Here is a 21560-nt window from a genome sequence, read left to right as displayed (position 1 = left end):
TGCGCAAACATGAGTCCCCCCAGGTCCCAGGCTTATCGCTTCCTTTGCCTTTCCCTGAAAAATTATAAATATAAATGTCCCAACAACGGTACCGGCATAAAAATATAATACCCAAACACCTTTAGACGAGGCAGAAATTTTTAATGCTCGCAATATTCATTGTTAGCTACCTGTTGGCGATTTTCTCACGCATTCATTTTCCACTTTCAGTTTTTAGTTTTCAGACGCCGGCGACTCATTTTCATCAGACTTTGGCCCGACTAACGAGAAAAATGAAAAAAAACAGGCACTGGACATTGTGTTAATTGGTAGAATGACTGAAAACTGTGCCTCGCCCGGGGTTTTTGGGAAAATGATATAATTTTGTGCGAACTGCGATAGCATCTTTATATGGAAGGTGGTGTACGCTTTCTCATAACTATTACATAAGATTGTTTAAGACGGAAGTCTCTGAGAAGCGTGATTTTCTAGCAAAAATATAAGCATCTTGAATCTACATAAGTATTATATATTCTAAGATCCTACGAATACAATTCATAAAGCTAAGGTATAGAAACTGCCCGTTCAAGTCATCCTAATGAGGTCTAGCTGTAGCAGTGGCGGATGGGGCGTGAACAAACAACTTTCTTAACCTGGCGTGAATGTTTTAACGTGTGTAAAAAAATATTTGCCATTATCTATCTGTAAACCAGGAGAGTGAACTGGAAAAACAGCGCCGCCGGCTGGCCATAAAACTCTCAACGGGCTAAAGGTAAGCCAAGGTATATGGTCAGTTGGGTTGGCGAGTTTGGTTTCCCTTTTGGACCACGATTTATCTATTTCGGTTTATCAGCTAATAAACGCTTAAATAAAATACACACTCTGAGCCAAATTACATGCGCTGTGCAGAAGAAGGAAGTCTGGCTGAGATTACAGCAGTAGGCACCAAGGATTGGAACAGAGTCTTGTTTGCGCTGGCTAACCTGGCCATAAAAAGAATTGGCCGAGGCCATAGATTTGCTTCGTTCTAACGACATTTGAAGTGCTGCAGACCAGCGTCTAATCTTGTTTTGGCCTTTTCCCAGATCCGAGGCAGCTTGGCCAGCGGCCGTTGGCGATTTGTGTTTGCCCATGTTCATGATCACTTAATTAAAGTTGGCCCCTGGTTTCCTCGATTCCACAGCTCCCAAAGCTTCGACTTCGGCGTAGGCTTTTTATTGTGTATTGTGGCTACAGGAAATATGCAGTGATGCCCGATGCCTGGCTGATAAATTTATGTGGCCACAAAATGAGCGTAATTTGGTTGGTTCTTTCTCTGGGACTTCCTTGGCTCCCTTTGGCTGACAAGCTGATATATGTGCGTGATAAATGTGGCAAGTGCGGTTTCTTGTTTCCCTCGGTTGCTGATTTTTCTTCGATTGGAAATCACGAAATGCCCGAAACTTTCAAGGCAATTCTGCGGAGGTGAACCCAAACTGGGATTCTTCATATTTTGCACGTATTTTGAATTCTCGAACTATCAGGAAATAAAGTTCAATAGGAATTATCTGCCACGTTTCTAATGACTTTCTTTTTAATTTGACAGCTAGTGGTGGGTAATAATTCAAAATGGCGGAAATCGCTAATTGGCGGAAGTTCACAGTGTTGGTAAATGTACTAATGACTGCAGAGTGGCAGCATTGAAAATATTAAAAAAAGATTTCTGTTAAAATTTCTTTTAATTCTCTAACCTTTAAGCTTATTTTTTAACTAACGGAACAGTGGCCATAAGATATACGCACTCAATCCCACAGATCTTATCAAAATATTTGTACAATGTCAAATAATTTTTGAATGAAGGCCAAAACAGCCGCCGGCCACTTCAAGCACAGTCTAAGCCGCTTGTCGGTGGTTAAGGCCGAAAAGACGTTGAATCGAAAAACTGGCTCTTCCTTTTGGCCCGATCACAGCGGCTGATGTTGTTGCCGTGATGCTGTCAACGCTATCGCCGCCATCAACGTCACTGTCGTTGTTGCTGCCCCCTGTCTCTGGGGATGATCTCATCTGGTCCTAACCTGTCTAGCCACTAAATCAAAGTCAAAGAAGCGAGTGACACATTTTTGCCCCTATCGCCCGAAAAATACTCTCCACAAAGGCAAATATATACGTAAAATTAATGATGGCATCTTTATTAAAAATAAATGCTGATAGCTTGAAAGATGTGTTTCTCGCTAAACAAACATTTTGTGCATCATCTGATCTGAGGAATGGGAGGGGTGGTGGAATCTCCACAGAACACACCCAAAAAAAAGTACAGGTATGCGACCGGATGCGGACGCGTCATCGATGCACTCGACAGTAGTTGGGAATTTTTCGTATTTACTTGTGTATTTCGAGTGTAATTTAGCTTTGAATGTCGCGAACGGTAATTGGTATTTGATTGATTCTTAAATTGCAGGCGGCGCCCCATTTTTAGTTTTTATACACAAGTATTTTGTGTCATAAATCTCACATAATCGATTTAATCTGCCCCTGGCCACGCCTCCACCTGCTGGTGGGTCCCCATCAATTAATTATACTTTTTCAATGTCAAACTGTCGCTGGAAAGAAGGTGCGTTCTCGGAGGCTGCTTAACCCTTTTTTATTTTGCGGCATAAATCTTGGGGCGCCTGCAAAACGAAACCTGTGTGAGGAATCTGTGCTCTGATCTTGGGGCTTAACGTTTTTTCTAATTGCAGGTTTTCCAGCGGCTCGATGTGAAGGTCACTGACAGCATTAACTACACAGCGATAAAATATTAAAGGTTGTGTCTTTTGCAACACAAGAATATTTTAATCTTTTTTTCTAGAGTTTTTCTTTCTTTTTCCCAGTGAGTTGTATGTTATATGCTTATAACTTCGCGCCTGGCAGACAATGCCGCCGGCCTGTCTCCAACAAGAAGCTGCGGGCAGGAGGAAAAGGGGCGGGTCACCCTGGGCTGCACTCCACAGATACCATACCACTATTCACCTGCCCGCATGCCACCAAACTGCAGCAACCAGTTCGCATGAAAATGCATAATCAATCACCAGCGACAACATAAACCAGAAAATAAAGTATTTTTAAAGGCAGACAATGGAATGCTCTTGAAAAGAGATATTTTATCTTAATTTCAAAGGCTAAGCCACGGATCTCAAAAGTATTTAAACTTTCGAGTTTATTTTTCAAAGTGCGTCCTCAATGATATTGCACATTTGTGTCGAAGTTAGGGTATTGCCACATTCCGGGACCCATTGACCGTATCATTGGTGCATCTTCATCTGGTCTGACAATTCGCACGACGCGAATGTCAAGGTGCGATTGCTCGATCTACTTGTTGTATTTATATATATACTGGTATTCCTATACCTATATAGTCGCATCACTTCACTTGAGCAGCTTCAGCCGACGCGTCTCCACTTGTTAACAATTCGTGTAAAGTTGCCGCTCATTAAAAACTCATAAATCAGGGCAGCCGGGAAGGGGCTGCCGGGACAAGAGCAATCGGAGTCCGAAGTAATTGCCGTTGCTGGCCCAGTGTCAAAATAAAGGAACTCGGCAGCGGAAATGATCGACCACCAGGTGGTGGTGGTCGTACAGCTATCTGGTGTACAGCTACACGATAGTAGTTTCCGCATATCGGAGGTCTTGGATGGGTCTTTGATTAATGATAAATGCGCTCGTCGCATCCGCCGCTATGACATTTATCCCGCGCCGCCTGAGAACCCGCAAAAGAAGTTGGATCTAAAGCCGAAGTTGCAGTTAAAGCCATTAAGCCCCGCTGGAGCTGGAGTTGGAACTGGAGTTTAAGCTGGACCTGGAGCTGGAGCTGCTTGGGCGCACAATTTAAAGCAGAAACTAACGCAGTTAGACAACAAAACCACTTTCAAGAGTTGGCTGGCAAACAGGGAAAACGGCTTTCAACTCGTTTCGCTGGCCGATCGCTATTGCAGTTGTTGCACTGCCAAGAAAATCGATTGAAATTTGGTCTTAAAGTTACTAAATACCATTTTCTGAAGATGGTGTCTTTAAACTTAGAAGTTTTCATAAAAATATTTCAAAAAACATTCTAGAATATTTTGTGATTTTCATCTAAAAAAACCTCGTTTATTTTCTCTGTGTTGAATTGCTGCTGATTTTAGTGCTGCCGTGGGTGCAGCCGTTGCATGTTGCATGCTGCTAGTACGTTCAACTTTTCCAGTTAACAGTTAGATTTTGAAATAGCCAGCAGCATTGGCATCGGCTCTGGCTCTGACTCTGACTCTGACTATGGCATACCAGTTTTCTGGCCACGGCCTGAGAACCCGGCGATCAAGATGCGCAGCTCAACGACGGAAGGAAATTGCAGTCCATGTTCGGGGCTTCGGTCGTTTGGATTGCGCACATCAAATAAATACTGGTACTTGGCAATTTTTGTGTTAAAACAAAATTAAAGCAATGCAAGCGTTGCTGCTATTGCTCGGCTGTTGCGGTGTAACATTAACCCAAATACATAATTCTTGGACAAGGATCGGCACATTAATCATTGGCAAAGGGGACAGCTTTTGGTGCGCCGGCATATTTGGGTTTATGGGTGAGAGACCCACAATAGCCGATGCAGGAAGTCATTAGAGGGGTCTAAGGAATTCATCTGGGATTGTATCGTTCTTGGAAGTGTTGGCTTTTGTGGATTTTTGCTTCAAGGTCTCTTTTTAAAGGTATTTTTGAAAGGTCTGAGGAAGATTATCGTGCCCCTTTTGCCTTTCTATTGAATCCATAAAAAAATAATCCATAAATACCTTTGTGGATTCAACAGATGTCCTTTAAGCTTGAAAGTTTCAACCGCAGAATGGAACTGTGTGTTAATTTATATGCGACATTGGTAGTGAGACATTACAAGATATTTCAGAGAACAATGTATATTTCTTGTCAGCAGGGAAGCGACTCGATCGGATTGACTATAGCTGACTGTTGACAAGTTTCTGATAAGATTAATATGCCGCACGAGCTTAAAGGTTAAGCATGCAAATCAGGCGGCCAGAGGGAAGCATTGACCGCTCAGAAGGACATGTACTTGGCCAGGAGGAATTCATTGTAACAGAAGGAGGCTGCTGGGGCTGCAGAGCCTGCATGAGGCAGAGGCAGCAGCAGGAGGCTGAATCGCCACCAGGTACGAGCTACTAAATCTCTTTATTGGATAGTGCCAACACAATGGGGGAACTGAACTGGAGACGCCGACTTATTTGTAGTAGCTCTGGCCACTACGCACGGGCCTGATGTATTGTCTTTTATTTAACTTAATTTTTTTTTTCAACTTTTTAGACCCTTGTTTATGGTGTGTGTTGCCCGGGTGCCTGTTTTGTTTATGCACCCAATGAGATCGAGTCGATACGCTTCGATTTGTTAAGAGATGGCACTTAAAAAGGGGGAAGCTGGTGGTGTCGCTTTGACATAATTGAGACATTATCGATGGCCTCATTGGCGGACTTCATTTGCTGAATACAAAGAGGGCCAGAGAAATGGCCGGCACGGATCGGCTGGAAAATGTCAAGGTTACATTTTCGACCTTTTGCCAACAAGCACGAAGCCCAGACAATTTAAATGCAATTTTTGCTTAAATAAGAAATAAAATCCGCAAACCAGCCAGGGTACATCTGCAATACGAAACGTATCGAAAGCAACAACAAAAAAAAACAAATATTTGCTAATTTATCCTGTACGTGTCCTCCAACTAAGTGCACAGGTTTTGGGCCTTAAGCCGGCGACGAACCAGCTGCATTCCCTCCACCTCCTCCAGGTAAACCATCTCCTGACCATCGCGTCTCTTTGGGCCGTGTTGATTGTTTGCGTTGCTGGCTGCGCTGGCTGTTAAAATGCCTTTGATCTTCTGATATTTCTTGGCCCTGCTGGTTGGTCTCTTGGCCAGGCTCTTACCCAGCGGACATGCCAAAAAGCCCAGCCCATCCCAGCCCAGTCTAGTCCAGTCCAACCCCAAGACCAAGACGAAGACCAAGTCCAAGTCCGACTCCAAGTCGAAGTCGCAGACACACGGCGGGCGTATTTAACTTGACTTTGACTGGCTCCAACTTCAGCTATAGCTTCCAGGCCCTTTTCTGGCCTCTGCGGGCAACTTGTTAAAAAGAATGTCGACTCCAGGCGACGCATGTTTTTTATTTTTCCCCTTTCGGTTGGAGGTTTCTGGTTGGGGCACTGAAATTTCGCTTTCATTGCCCCGGCCATGACGCTGTTGTTTTCGTTTTCCCATATTTAACCCAGAAATTAGCCGCAGCTAGTGTTCGAGTAGTTGACTAACCCACCGATATGTGTTGCCAGCCCTGGCTGTCCCGCCGACCGTCCGACCGGCCCTTTTAATGCATTTTCAATGGCTTACCTGGGCGCAGCCGGGAGCGGGGGCAGAGAGGTGTTAATTAGGCTTTTTATAGTGTGTCATGACTTAAGCTGTGGCCTCGGCTTTCTGTGCAACATTATTGGCAAAGCAATCTCCGGGGCCCTCGCTAAACATAAATGTCAATATTTATTTACGCCGCTGTGGTCGCAATTTATTTCAAGTTTTTAATTGAAAAGGCAGGCCACAGAGGCTGAGATCTGGACTGTGGCTTCAATTTGCAGCACAATGTGTCTAAGCTGAGCCTCGTAAATGTCCAGCCTGCGATAAATTGTTGCCCACACTGAGGGAAATGTGGGCTAAAAAAGAGTGGAACACAGGGTCCTTAAAAAAATCGTTTTCGAAGGTCAAGCGTGAGACGTTTGTGGTGCATTCTTGCAATCAATTTCTTCAAATACGGTACGCTATTATGTCCTATTAAATTTAATGCCTTTGCAAATACGTTTGGGTTCAAAACAAATCCAGGCTCCCTACTTTCGTAATCAAATTTTATTGCCAAATTTTATAATGCAATCACCTGAAGTTGAAATTGCAACAATCAAACACTTATTGCACTACATTAATGGCCGAAGCAGGTATTACAAAAATGGTACACCATAAAACCATTCAGATAATCTGTAATTTATTCCTATTTCCAATTACACTTTTCAAATATGTACACTGCACTGCACTGATTCCAGGTGCTGACACACTTTCTTGGAGTGTACTGAGGTACTGAGGAAACCTCGGCCCACATGTGTCGAGGTTTTGTGTTTTTTGTGTGGCATGCAGACCTGACCTCCAATCGACAGAGCCTGTGGCGCCTTCGACGGCTTTCCAAACTGCACAATTTTCGCCTACGCCGGGTGAAAGAGTCTGGCCAAAACCTGGAGGAGGAGGAGTTTGACATAAATGGACACACACGATCTGGGGAGTACAGTCCCCAGTCCGCGTGCGGCCATAAATGGATCTGGCCATTAGAAAGGTAAATTGCAGTTGATTTAATTCAATGCAGGAGGGACGGCCCAGTCAACACTAATTACAAGTGTCTGTTTCTGGTGACCTTTCGTTCGCTCCGCTGATTAGACTAACAGCTCCATGCGACTATGTAGGGTTATCAACTCCCTTCTAGTGGTGATTAGGCCCTGTCTGGGATATACTGTATAAAATACAATCAATCATAAAAGGCCTGGCTGTGACTAACGGAAATAAACAGATACCCTGGGCTGGGGATTGTAAATTCAAGAACCCCAAAATGATGGTGCGTAAAGCTGGTTTTTCCAAACTCCACTCCACAGTTGGGTTTCTTACAATTCTAATTTATATGACTTTTACGTAGCTATCCGGCGGAAGTAAACCTTGGCCGGTGTTGGTGTCTTGCCACTTCTTCTGTTGCTTCTGCCACTTCTTGGCCATGTTTATTTGTGTTGTAAATTGCGAATGCGCCCCAAAGCAACAACAAAAGAGGGGAAAACATAACGCGCAGTCGCGCACTTTAATAAACAACAAAAGAAACAATACACTTGAAAAAATTTAATTTCAATTGGGGAGACTTATTTAATTGAAGAATAGAATAAGCCGTTTAATTGTTTTAAACCTTTCTTAATTTTCTCGCAGTGCATTCCAACAACCATAACCACAGTATATACTTGGGCATTAGTTGCCGCTGGCATTGCGTACGTGCCCGGACCCGGCGTCGCCATCGAAGGTGGATGGTCTCTTTGGGTTTCTTCGGGCCAACCAACAACTGACAAAGACGACAACCACGCATCGTAAAAAGAGTTTTATGCAATTGCCGCTTTGGCTTTGGCTCTCGACGTGTGGTTGTGACTGCGGTGTGTTCGCCTATTGTATAATAGCTCCATGTGTGTGCGAGTGCGGTATGTGCTCTGCATAATTTTATGATTCGCCCGCCAGTTCCTGCAACTCGAAAGCCCATGTCCATTGGCAATTTCCACTCGGCTTGAAGCCTCTTTTATTTGGTTTGTCAAGGGACGCGTGGGCGATGGTCGATGGGCAATGGGCAATGGGCAATGGCAATGGGATTTGATGCATTGATTGAATTCAACGCAGAACGCAGAAAGAAGAATTTGTGGCCAAAAGGGCCAAAGTCCCCACCACAATGGCCCAGCATGAGTCAGGCGGAGATGTGGGCAGTTCGCACTGCGATTATGTGACTGGAATGGGAATCGAAATCGGAATGCTACGATGGATGAGCCGACGGCCGAGGATGGTCGATGGTAATTGTAAATGGCCGGACAGGTCGGTAGCTGCCATTCAGCGTTGCCAATTTAGCCAAATTTGGCATGTGACTATGCTCTTTTTTTCCTGCAATTTTTGCAGACTCTTGTGGTGGCTTCGATTGAGTTTATTGTGCTAAAAACGGTTGATAAGTGCAAAAGTGGCTCAAGAAAAATAATTTTAACAATATTAAATGTAATGGTCAGAGATTGCAGCTCGTTAAAATATTTAGTTTGGTTTTCCCCAACAAATATTGATATTCCCTCCTAAGAAAAAAGCTTGACTGCCTTTTCTTCTGACACCTTGTCCCTCCTCATCTTGATTTATTTTCTCCCTTTTATTTATGACTCTACTCGAAAGCGATATTTCTAGCTAATCCTGAGCCCAGAATTCCTGTTTAAATTATCGCCCTGCTGTACTTCTGATCCAGTGGCTAGTTACAAGGCGAACCTTGAAACATCCCAACTACAAGCGATTTAAATATACAAAAATAACTAAATCTAGACATAAAAAGCGACAACAGCGCCGCGAACAAGGAGTCTTGTAAAAATGCAAATCAATAAGCAAACTTCCAGTTTGCCATCCAGCAATAAAATAAATGTAAGGAGGCAAGCATAAAAAAGCATCTGCCAGCAGAAGGGATTGCCTGGCATGGGCTGCCCTTTTTGCTATTTGCCCATTTTTTGTCGCATCTGGATGCGGTTGCAATTTGGTTTAGTACCTAGGTGTTAATTATCGCTAAAAGTCAATGGCGGGCAATCGGCGAAATCTGCAGAGGGACAAGCCATATCGGCAGTGCTTTGCATCTGCCCCTGGAGAATACTTAGAGCGGTCCTGGAGTGGCGTCGAGTGGCTCTGGAATGGAAAGGGATTCGAGTGGAGTGGACTCGAGCAGGTTGCACACTGCTAGACAGCCGTACAAGTGGCCTCTCGGATAATTAATATGAAAATATGTGAGGATGGCGCAGGACACAGCCACAAATGTTTGCTGCTATTTTTAGCAGGTTGATTTTAATGAGCCCTGTCCAAAGTCATGCCCATGCGGCGACCAGGGGCCGACTAGAGGGACGTCCGGATTCCGGAGAAGTCCCGGGCCACCCGGGTGTCCTAATTATGCGCTCATTTTTCTGCTTTTATGAATTATTAAAATAAGCAAAATGACGCCGGACGGGGCATTAATTGCTTTATAATAGAGATGGTGGAAATCATAACCCAAAAGGGGATACTCAATTCCCAGCTCTCAATCCCCGGTTTCCGTTTTCGTTGCAAGAGTATGTAATGTTTCAGCATTTTTTGTTGCCACGCTCATATTTCTATAATTTATTGTAATGCACTTGGGGCGTGTTTCATTTCTCGCTTTAAAATGGCATAAATTTTTAAGCCGTGCCCTGCGTCTCTGGGATCTGGGATCTGGGTACTGGGATCTGGGGCTATTTAACAATTTATTGTCTGTATACATATAGCTGCATTTATACTATATATATATTTTTTCCTTTTATTATTATTTTTTGTTGTTTTGCGGTTGCATTTTGTCTGAAGTCGACAGCGGCCACGACCACCTTGATGTTCATGTCCCGCCGAAACGACGACGACTGGGGGCCAATTTACTTTAGTTTTCATTCATGTACGATCGGAATGGGGAAAAATAAACCAGGGGAGGAAGAGGAAAAAATCACAGAGAAGACCAGCACTAGGCAAAAAAAACTGTAAGCTGCGTTCATTACACGTTGTTATTTGTTGTCTGCGGTACATTATTGCTCTTGTTCGCTGTTTTGCTCACCAATTAGCTGCAGTCGGCCAAACGAAAGACTCAGGCAACGAACTTGCTTGAAGGAATGCCAGTCGCGTCAGCCGATTCCGCCGCCTTTGTCACGTACTTTCCACGGTCCTAATCCTCTTCTATTGCCTGGAATAGCGTAAAAGTCAAAGAACTACCTCCGAGGCTTCTAGACATTAACTTGGCATCTGGCTGGATTTCTTGCTGACGCACCTCCATCATCATCCGCATCATCCCCCCGACAGATTATGACCATCATGAGGGGCACACATCAATCAAATGCCTCATTGTACGTTGTACATTGTTTTGGCCAAGGGCCGCCACACTTGAACTTGACATTTGGTGTAAGCGGCCATTAAGGAAGTGCCTCGAGGAGGCCCACTAGAAGCCGGGCCAAGCCTTTGGCAATTAGCTCTGAATATCAATCAACGCACCATTTGAGTGTGAAAAGAGCTCAGCTTTTAATTACTAAAGCTCTTTGTGTGTGGGACTGAGTAGTCGGGCTCTGAAGGCCTCCCATGTCCCCATCACCCATCGCCCACGGTCAGCGGCAACGCCTCTGCTCGATCAGAGCACAATGTTTGTTGCCAACTCGCTTGTTAGAATCACATTTTATGCGGCTCGGGCTACAGCTTTGGCTCCGGCTGGCTGTCTTAGCCCAGCTCATGGGTAATAAGCCAATTGGCGTTGGCCCCACTACATTTTAATCAAGCCAACAACTGAGATGTAAAGCCCACGCACGATCAAAGCCAAATATGTTCCCTGTCGGTGTGAGCATATCCGAGGTGTCGCCAAAGCGCGAGATTGCGCCAGTTGTCGACCTTCGAGAAGTTGAGTCATGGCCCAATGCTTTTGGCCATAACAGACAGCTTTTTGTAGAGCCGCTCGACCCAGTCGATGGATAATTAATGGTGAAATTGGGGAGAGGCTGTGATGGAAATTACCGGAAAGTTCCGGGACAGAAAGAGCCAGATGTCTTGCATTTACGAATTTGGGTTGGGTGATGCCACTGTCTCCTTTCTCTTCCTGAATCTGATGGTTACCTTGGTGACTGAAAATTGTCCACACTTGGTTAATGTTTCCTTTACGGACCGACCATCATCCAGCCCCATTTCAGCCTCCTCATTCCGTCGACAAATCAAATACCGATAGTTCCGCCTCTTTTTGTCAAGAACGTACTGTCGGTGAATCTAAATTAGCAGAAGCTACTGTTGGCTACTACTGGCTATATCATTTACCAGGGACCACTGACCACTGGCCACTGCCTACTGGGTGCTGGCTACTGACCAGAGCACTTGACCAGACCCCTTGCCACTTCGATTAGGCCACGCAAATGTAATTTAATAATTGCGGTTGCCCATGTTGATTAGCATGTGCGGTTTTTGCAATTTACTGCCGGCACTCGCATCCACAGGATATGAGCTGGCACTATGACAATGACAGGATGCAGCAATGCACCAGAGTCGAGTGGCACAGCTCTGGATCTGTGGAGCTATGAAGCTGTGAAGCTCTTGGAGACAGGGAAATGTTTATGGTTATGTGCTCGCCTGCGGTCGCAGCTTCAAACGCTGCGCTAATTGAATTTTAAATTGTGCTCTCCTTGCCGTCCTCCAAGTGGGGCAGGAGATTAATTTAAATGAAGTTATTAGCCAGGCCGATTGCCCAAGTGACAGGGCGCAAACAAAAGACCCACAGAGCCAGACTACCAGCCAGGCTGCAACAACAGGCGGCTTAGAGTGCCCTGATATGGGTACATGGGTTATGGGGATATGGGATATATAGTTACCGGCAACGACGGCCTTTCTGCAACGGGTTTTCTGCATTTGAAAGTTAAATTACGGTAGCGATATCGAAGCAGACATTCCGTTAATTGGCCGCACAACTTGAGATCAAGCTGCTGGTTTTTGTGGCAACTTGAGTTCTGGATACTCTTTTTTGCTTTCGTCTAATAAGTGCTGGATTATTTCGGGAATTCTAGAAGCTTGTTTGCCATTTATTCAAGATAAGTGGTTGAACAAGGTGCCTCGAGCTCAAGACTTTCCAAAGTGCCAGCTTGTATGTTTGACTTGCTTCCCTGTATGGTCAAGGTGATGAGCTAACACTGGATTTTGATGGCCTCATAAATTTCTATTAAAGTGTATAAAATACCTGTGGGTGGTGATTTTAATATAGTGAGTACCACAAAATTAAAATAAAGCTCTTTTTATCAGTAATTTATCTTTATAGCCCCACATTACATAACTTTTATGTGGTTTGTTAGCTTGTTTTCTGTTAATCAAGTAAAGAGTAAAGCCGAATCCCATTTCCCTGGCGCATACGGTTAGTGTAATAAAACTTCGTTGCACTCCAGCTGCTTTGCCTTCTTGGTGCCTTTTTTTTTGGCTAAGCCCGCTTACAGTTGCGGTAAAAATTGTTGCAAATTGCAGTTTAAAAAGTTTCCGTGTTGGTTTTTTTCGAGGCAATGTTGTTGCCGGCTTTTACGTCGCCGTCGTTGGCGGCGGCGGCGGCTGCAACTAATATGAGTCATAAATTTAAAGGCTTAACTCGAGGCTAAGGCAACGGCACATTGCAACTGAAGCTGGGCCCGTTGACAGGGATTTTAAAATGAAATAAATAAACGGCATTACGGCTAGTTATATGCAGCGATCAGGGTCTTGAACGGAATAAACCACGACGACAACTACACAGCGGACTGTCTGATTTTTCCACCGTTTTTGCGGAGTGTTGGCGTGGAAGCTGTTGCTGAAAGTTGAACTGAATGTGAACTCAACTGGGCTGGGCCCAAGTCGTCCGGTTACTTTTGCATTTGTTGCATGTGCTCTGCTTGGCATGAAGCCATTTTATTGATACAGATACAGCCCAAAATTTGGGTCTGCCAAAAACTACAGCAAAAAACTAAAGTCTGGTTTGGTTTCTTTCTGTTTTTTTTTGGCAACTCACAGCATGACATCATTTTGAGTTACTGCGAATCCGAGCTGCAGCAGCCCTGCAGCAACAAAAAAACTAAAAACTCCAAAAAAACTGGTCGCTGTTTTACTTTCGCTTTATTTCTTATTTCCTTTCGGTTTGTGTTTTTTCGGGTTTTTGGTTTTTTCAGCGAGATGCCTCGATATTTTTTGGGTCATCCCAAAGAAGTACTCTCGTATAAGGCAATGAAAACGAAACCAAGTTCTGGTGAAAGTGGGACTGCCCATCATGAAATCGACAACGAAATCGAAAACGCATGGCAAGTGCACAGTCTGAAGATCCGTGGACCACATGGTCGGGCCTTGGTGGAGCGATTGTGTCATGATGTGTAGGCCGAATACACCCACGAAGCTCAAAAAGGCCTCCACCAGCATTCACAACTAATGATGTTAGACGACGGGCACGGGCTGGCACTGACGCACAGAGTTCAGTTTCGGTTTCGTCTTCTTCGGCTCAGTTTAGCCATTCATATTCATCTGCATGCCCACACATTTTGACTGTTTTTGGATCGACGGCCGAGTCAGAAGAGATCAATGCAAAAAGTTTCGCGAGCGCAAAATTAATTAGAATTTTGTGGCTTTGGATCTTTGCTTTTTGCACCGTTTGCGCCGTTGGTGGCTGGGAAAAGACCTTGAGCGATTGGCTTGTGGTTCAACAGACTGTGTGGGGGGCTGGAAACTAGTCGCCGTGGGTACTGAGTCACTGATCTGAGCTTTAAAAGAGCATTCAAATGGCGACCAGTCTCCGCAATTTGGACATACTAATAAATCTGTCTGCAGGGTGGATGGAACTGAAGACGCACAGCATGACTTACGAATTACACAAAAATCGACGGAATCAATTCGCTGATTTCACTGACTGCACGAAAGTAGCAAAATCTCATTCCCACGAGTTTCACTGCCCATTAGGCAATGGATGAAGCTGAAGTTTTATTTGCATTCAATAAATGTTTCATTGGCTAATGTCAAGTTTGTGTCCGCAGTCTTTTGTTCCGCACTGCAATTTAAAGCTAAAAGCCATTCGTTTGGGTCACTAAATGTTAAAGACTGGATTAATTAAAGTTTTTGAGTTTTTGAGTCTTTAGATTTGCTTCAGAAAAGCTCTTATTGTATTTTAAGAAAAGTTTGTTTCTTGAGTCTTTTGATTTTTGAATACAAATTTCGCAAAGAACTGGGAAACTATTAAAGAAACTCACAGTGTCCGTTAAGAAGAGTTTGTTTCCTAAGTCTTTTGATTTTTGAACAAAAAATGTTGCAAAGAACTAAGATTTCTATCTATGGATCCCTTTCTAAGTTTTTTCATATGGATATTTGGATTTAGAAAAGTGAAAGATTTGCCATTTCATATCACAGTACAGTAATCATTGTTGAAGAATCTGATGCAAACCATTCACTTTATTTTGGGTCCTTTGGCTCCCTTAGTTGCGGCAATTTCTTTCGCCCACGCAGAGTGAGTCAAGCGCTTTGGTTCATAATTTATAGGCATCATTATTGTAATTTCTCCTGGCAGACAAACGCAGCTGTGGACGCAGCAGCTCGCACGCAAAACAATCATATATAAAGTGAAAGTTTTGCACCTTTTTCTTCGCAGGCGGTAAACATGCGGCAAACGCATCAGCATAGAAAACCAAACAAAACAAAAGTAGTCTGTCAGTCAGTCAGTGAGATGGAATGGATAAAATGAGATGAGCCACGAACTGGAGGGGAAAAACAACCCATTTCTGAAGTACAATACCTCAACCCACGATGGGGCCAAGACAATGGCATACAAACGACTGGCAGCTATTTCAAACCGAAACTGGCTGACAAATGAGACGGCGCCGGTAGCTTCACTTGTTTTGGCTTTTTTTTAATGGCATTTGACCAACAAAAAAGATACAACAAGACATCGCATAGCTTCATCAATGAGCCAAAATCTGGTGTAGATACACGGATTTGGCCAAAAAATTACCTTGTACCTGGCAAATCCCCAAAAAAAGCTTACAATAATACAAGAAATGTGTTGTGGCAGACCACTTGTGATGGCTTGACATTAACTCTTTCTCTGGCACCCACCAAAAAGTGTGTCAAGCGAGCATTTGCGGGCATTATTTGTCATATTTTCTATTTGCGTTCGGTTTCGTTAGTTTCAAAATGAGATGCAGAGAAAATAAACAGCATTAGCGAAGAGTCCCTGACCGAAGAGCTCGGTGACAAGGCGTCTTCGGACCCGTTTCCATCTGCGTATTCATCTTCTTCATCTCTCAACTCATCAAAACCCACAATGACTTTGGCCTGGGATTTTTGCACGAATGAAAGTGAATGTTTCTTTTTGTTTCGTTGTTTGTTATTATTATTTTTTTGCCGCATTAACAGTTGCTGTTTTTTAGGCTTTTGTCGGCATTTGGGTGGAAAGAAACAAACGGGAAATTTGTCATGTAAATTTTGTAAGTCAACGGTTTTTACGCTTAGTGATCAGTGATCGTTCCCCCATTTATTAAATGAAGAAAATTTCATGGGAATTAGTTTTCTAATTAAGTAAGCCAGAGAAAAGAGAAGCTATAAAAAGCCAATTCGTCATTAAGTTGCATAATTATTTTTTTATGTACTACAAATTTGAAATGTTTTCTTTAAGCTAAGTGCTTGAGTATAATTTTATTAAACCGGATATAGACTTGATTTATGGTTAAGCTTTGATTGTAGACTTTGGCTAGCCACTTCTAATTGGTATAATATCAAATAATCTTTTTTAGACCAAAACTCCTCTAAATTATCACAAAAATAAAATGTTTTATATACCACTTAAAATTTGCACTTTGTAGAAGCTAAAAAATTGCTGCTCACCATTTTATTCATCCACTTTCGGCCAAAATCAGTTCATACTGCCAACAGCTGCCAACGAAGAGCGACGCCAGCAAAAAAGACTTTGTTTCTTAGATGGCTGCTGCCAAGGCAGCTGCCAAAAGCGATTTGCCGTCAAAAAACACAGAGATATAGACGCTGGCACACACACACACACTCTGCGAAACTGCGGCAACAGACACAGACACTGGAATATTTTTTCTTATTGTTGTATTTAACAATATTTAACGCTTTTCTTTTGAACACTTTTGATGGCTTTGCGCGCGTTTGGTTTTTCGGAATTTTCACAAGGTAAAATTGTAGATGAAATTAACCAAGGCCTGGCAAACTTTCACTGCAATTAGACAGGAGTCAGGAGACGGGAGACGCGAGACCCCACAAATAAACAAATAAGGCAATGATCTTCGCAAAGATTTATCTGAAATCAGTCGCTCCGTCACCGGTGGCTGGCTTCCAATTGGAATCGACCAGGTTAATGTCCAATATTAAATCATCCACTGATGAGATCCACTGGGAGAGAACCGCACCGCACGCGCGCTGAAAACGAACTGAATGTGCGGAGCTAAATCCGACGATCGCGAGCCCCGTGTGGAGACTTCAAACCTGGCTCCAGGTGAGCTTCAGTGTGCCAGTATGAGTGTCAGTGAGTGAGTGTGTTGGCTGTTAGGCAACTTTGCTGCCCACACTTTGCTCGGCAAAAGTCGCTAAAACTGCTCTGCTCGGCGCTCTGCTCTGCTGGTCCATTTTTGGTTTGGACCGCTCCAGCAATAATTTTTCCCTCTCTTTTTTTCTTCTTTTATTATTATTATTTTATTTATTTTTTTTGTTATAACCAAGACGCCTTTGCAGAAAAGCAACAAACTATATATAAGTATATACATATATAACTTATACGATTTGTGGCCAGCTTTGATATTTTGCTGGCTTCCAAGTTGCCAGGTTTGCTTTGACTTTTGATTGACGTAATTTCTGCGCTTGATATTCACTTGAATTTCTTGTATTTCCACATTTAACTGTTTTGGTGTCAGGCGCACATTACACGCCCACAACACCCACAGTCTCACACACACTCACACACCCCGCACACCCCCCGCTGTGGGCGTTTCTTTTCTTTGGTGAAACATTTTATACAACTTTGTGTTTCGGCAAAGAGTTTTGTGAACTTTCGCTCGGCACGGAACTGAATCGAGTATGTGGGTGTACTGAACCGACCATATATAGTGCTTGACTCACACGATTTGCTTGGCTGGCTTGCTTATGCTAATTAACCAGCTTAAACTTTGGTATTTAAGAGCTTACAACCCCACCGAAACGAAAGACTTAGGCAACGAACTCGCCCCGAACGCATGAAAACTTTTCGGCGTTCCCAGCTGACCTTGCAGTTATAGAGTCCCAGTCCCGTTCCAATGGGAAATCTGAAACGAGGCAGGGCTCTTTATCCACTAAGAGATCTTTATTGCAATGAAGTAATTTCCGCATGTAATGGGGAGAACACGAAAAGAAGTTCTCCCATCTTACGGTAACCATTTTTTGTGTTGGTTTCCTTTTGGGAACGCCTTGCTTACACATTAATTTCTACGCCCCGCAATTATTTCATGCAGCAAATGAAGTATGAAGAAACATAAAGGCAAAACGTGTGCCACATACTAAAGGTGGGCCAAAAGCAAAAACCTGGCACTAAAATATAAAAACAACGAAAATTAACAAGCATAATTAAAAATGCACGCGTTGGGAATGGCAAACGCGAAAAGGAGGATCGGTTTCAGAAAAGAATTCGAAGCCTGACGATTCTGCCACATGTGGCAAGTAGAAGGAGTCCGAAAAGTGTACTAAAAAAGTTATTGGAAAACTTAAATTTTTGGTAAACAAAAAGCGTAAAGAGTATAACAAGGTAATAAAAGTTGAGGAACATAAAAAATGGAGAATAATGAGTAAATGGGTTTTGTGTCAGATTTAAGGAGTTCACTTCCAATAAGCCTAGAGATAAATTTTATTTTCCGTATTTGAGTGATTAATCGCTTTCATTTAATCAACATCTTGTCTGCCTCAGACAAATGATAATGAAAATCTATTAGAAACTACAAAACAAAAGAAAACTTTGACCTGTCAAACAAAAACAAGAAACAAGAGGCCTAAAAATATTCCGAAATTAACTACCAACACTGGTGTTTGAAGTTCATGTTCGGCTCTTAAGGGGAACATTTTTTCTATGTTTTTCCTAAACACACTTGAAGTTAGAGTGGGGTTACCCGAGCATTCGATAGGCATTCCTCAATTGCTTAAACAAGCAATACTGCAACAGCTGCAACTCTGCAACAAGTGGTAGCTAATTTTATGCGGCGGCGGCAACAAAAATATCCGATCAAAGGAGAGAGAGACGACGAAGAACCCACACGCGTCGTTTATACACTTGGCATATTTAACACATTTAATGAAAAATCAACAAAACATCAGTATTTATGATGGGGCAGGCTGATTCGACTGCGACTTGATCTAGGGATCGCCACTACCCATTTGTTGTTGCTGTTGCTGCTCGGAGGCGCCAGGCCCTGTCCGATGGTTGTGGCTTTATTAAGTTGCCTATACTTGCTGATGTTGTTGTTTTTGGTTTCGCAGCCGCTGGTCTTGTCTGTTTTTATTAATAAGTCATATTTTTATATGGTTCGGGCGAGAAGCAACAGAAGCAGCAACTTGATAATTTATGTTGTTTGCCGAAGCTGCAAGCAGGATGACAAAAGTTGCACGCATCCAACAGCAGGTGGACCAAGGGCAACCAGAGCCAGGGGCGCCCACATTCATTGGCGATCAGATACGTGGGCTTATTCATAAGTCACTCACTCACTAGCTCGTTCACTCGCTCACTCATTCATTCATTCATAAACTTTAAGAAGAAAAGCTCAAAAGGCGAAGCGCATTTTGTGATTAATTAAATGCAACTTTGCTGCGATCGCTATTGTGGTTGTTGCTGTTCAAAAAGTGTGCCATTGCAAGAGACATGCAACAGGTTGCTGCTATGTATGATGTAAGTGTTTATGGTTGTTTAAAGCTTTTTATTGCACTAGTTTTTATTTACATTTTTGATTTCAAGTGGGCGAAAGTTTGTTGCCTAAGTCTTTCTGTTGCACTTTGCACCTGACGAGCCAGAAAACAACTCAGTCGTGGCCGATTGTCTCGTGATAGCTCACAAAACTGTGTCAAAGCCCAAAACACACCAAATTATTAGCTCAGTTCAAAGTCATTTGTGCCAAAAACAAAAAATTCGCACAAATATAATTGTAGGGAAAATGAAAAAAAAAAATAGATTCGCAAACGCTGGAAATAGTTCAAGCATTGCGTAACTTCTAATTTCTGTTTCAGTTTTCGCGATGAAAAAATTGCATGGCGTCAACGAATTAAGCAAATAGCAGTAGCAATTGCTGCTAATTCCACAGAAAACTTTAACGTTTATTTATTCATCTAGATGGGTTTTTTTTCGAACTTTGCCGGCACAGTTTTCGCCGCCCCCACACTCAGCTGTTCAAATGTTGGAACATTGCACAAATATGTAACTCGAGGGGGACAAAGGGGATTGCACACCTTAACCACAAACTAAACGCGACCGATCGGCGGATAAAACTATTGAGCGAGGTGCACACAGCGCGGTGTGCCGGCAGACTGACTTGGAGACTCTCGATAGATCGACTCTCTTGACTGCATTCGCCCTGGCCAAGTTAGTTGGCCAACAGCTGAGCCGACTGAGCTGATCCGGCCCGAATGCTCTTCTCTATCTCTCGCTCTCTAGCGGTCTAACAAGCAAGACAAACCTTTTCGCCAAGCAAAACTAGTTTCGTTTAATTGTTGCCGCCGACCTGGCATTTGAAAATCTTTTTGGCCGTATAACAGTCGGTGGCGAGTCTCCCAACTGTGCTACCCGCTGAGAAAGGTTGAGAAGTGGAGAGATACTCGGCGTATAAATGGGAGAATCCGAGGGGCTAATTTGTTATTGTTATTGTATTTGTCAAGTCGACTGATAAATTGAGTTGATATTGAAAATAAATTAATTATATCTCCGAAAAATGGAACAGCTTGGAGTCGGTTTTCGTGGGATTAGGCAAGCACTGACGGTCTTTGAAAACTTAAACGGATCTGTACTTGTGAAAAAATAATTTGAATAAAAAATTATTTATATAAATTCAAAAAAATGAGGTCACAAAATGCGTCATGGCAGATTTTTATAGTAAAAAATATAGATATAAATATTCGCATAAAAATCCATAGCCAACTTGTTTTTTTTTTATATTCTTGCTGCTGCCATGAGTCACACGTTTATTCTGTACAGTTGACAAATTGTTGCAAATTGAAATCAAGTTGTCCAATTGAATTGAACACTATTTTATTCCCAGTCGATGCAATTTATGGTTATTAACATCTGATCTCGGATCTAACATGTTTTGAGCAGTGGTTTTATTAATTGATTCATGTTCTCGTGGGGGATAAGTGAAAGACTAGAAGACAAAGAAGTAGGCCACTTGGTGGAATCTGCCAGTGGGAGATAATTAATGAATTCACTGTTCTTCCAACAGGTTCCAGCACATTGGGGTTCTGAGAAGAAATTTCCATTTTTTTCTGGCTTATAATAATTTAAAAAGTTTATAGGGTATTTGACTTGAAAATGCAAAATGTGCAGCGAATTGGCTTCGCTCAATTTAAGTGGCTGCTCACGTTTTATATTTTAGCCGAGATCACTTTGGTGAGATATAAAGGTCTTTCAGTTTTGGCTGTTGGCTGTGGGCTTTTTGGCCAAAAGGCTCAAAGTCACGTTGCGCCCATAGACGCCACGTACGCATCACGGAGACGCAGTAACAGTCGCAGAGTCGGTCACAGTCACAGTTTAATGTTTATGTTATTTGTTGGCTTGTTTTATGTTTTCGCGTCGCTAAAATTATTGTTGCAGTTGGCTTTTTAAGCGGCTTTACTTCATTTGTGGAAACAACTGGCAAAAATCTGAGGGGGTGGTGGCAGGCGAACTTGCATAAGTACCACTGTAATTGCCCGGGCCAAGGCGCTCGTATATATGCGTCTATTCGCGCCCCCTTCGCCCCCTGTAATATGATTTATGTTGCCCCTGCGTTGCATAAGTATAAGCCGTGATGACGTTATGCGATGCGAAGCGCGTGCTAAGGCGGCTCAGAGCGGCTGACCCAAAAACCAAAAAGCCACTACGGTAGTTTGACGCCAACGCGGCCGCGGCGACATTTGGCTTAAATAGAATGCAAAAAGCTAAAAATGCAACTCAAACTTGGGTTTTTCTAGAGAGTAGAACATTGAATACTCTCACTAGACTTTTGCATATATTTTAAAAGGTATTTTAGCAATTTTTCCCCTCTTTTTGACTCCTTAATTTTGGAACCACACC

General features: G+C 43.0%; 1 protein-coding gene across 1 annotated transcript in view; it reads right to left on the bottom strand.

The window, feature by feature from the left end:
- Window positions 1-16651, bottom strand: part of dpy (fibrillin-like protein dumpy) — a 116302-nt gene extending 99651 nt beyond the window's left edge. The window contains 1 exon segment of the mRNA XM_070277335.1: window positions 16148-16651. The gene's annotated coding sequence lies outside the window, so the exon portion shown is untranslated.
- Between the last annotated feature and the right edge of the window lie 4909 nt (window positions 16652-21560).

The sequence above is a fragment of the Drosophila bipectinata genome, chromosome 2L, assembly GCF_030179905.1.
Source record: "Drosophila bipectinata strain 14024-0381.07 chromosome 2L, DbipHiC1v2, whole genome shotgun sequence".
In the NCBI taxonomy this organism is placed as follows: Eukaryota; Metazoa; Arthropoda; class Insecta; order Diptera; family Drosophilidae; genus Drosophila; species Drosophila bipectinata.
The sequence above is the reverse complement of the archived record's forward strand: the minus strand, read 5'-3'. Positions and strand labels throughout refer to the sequence as shown.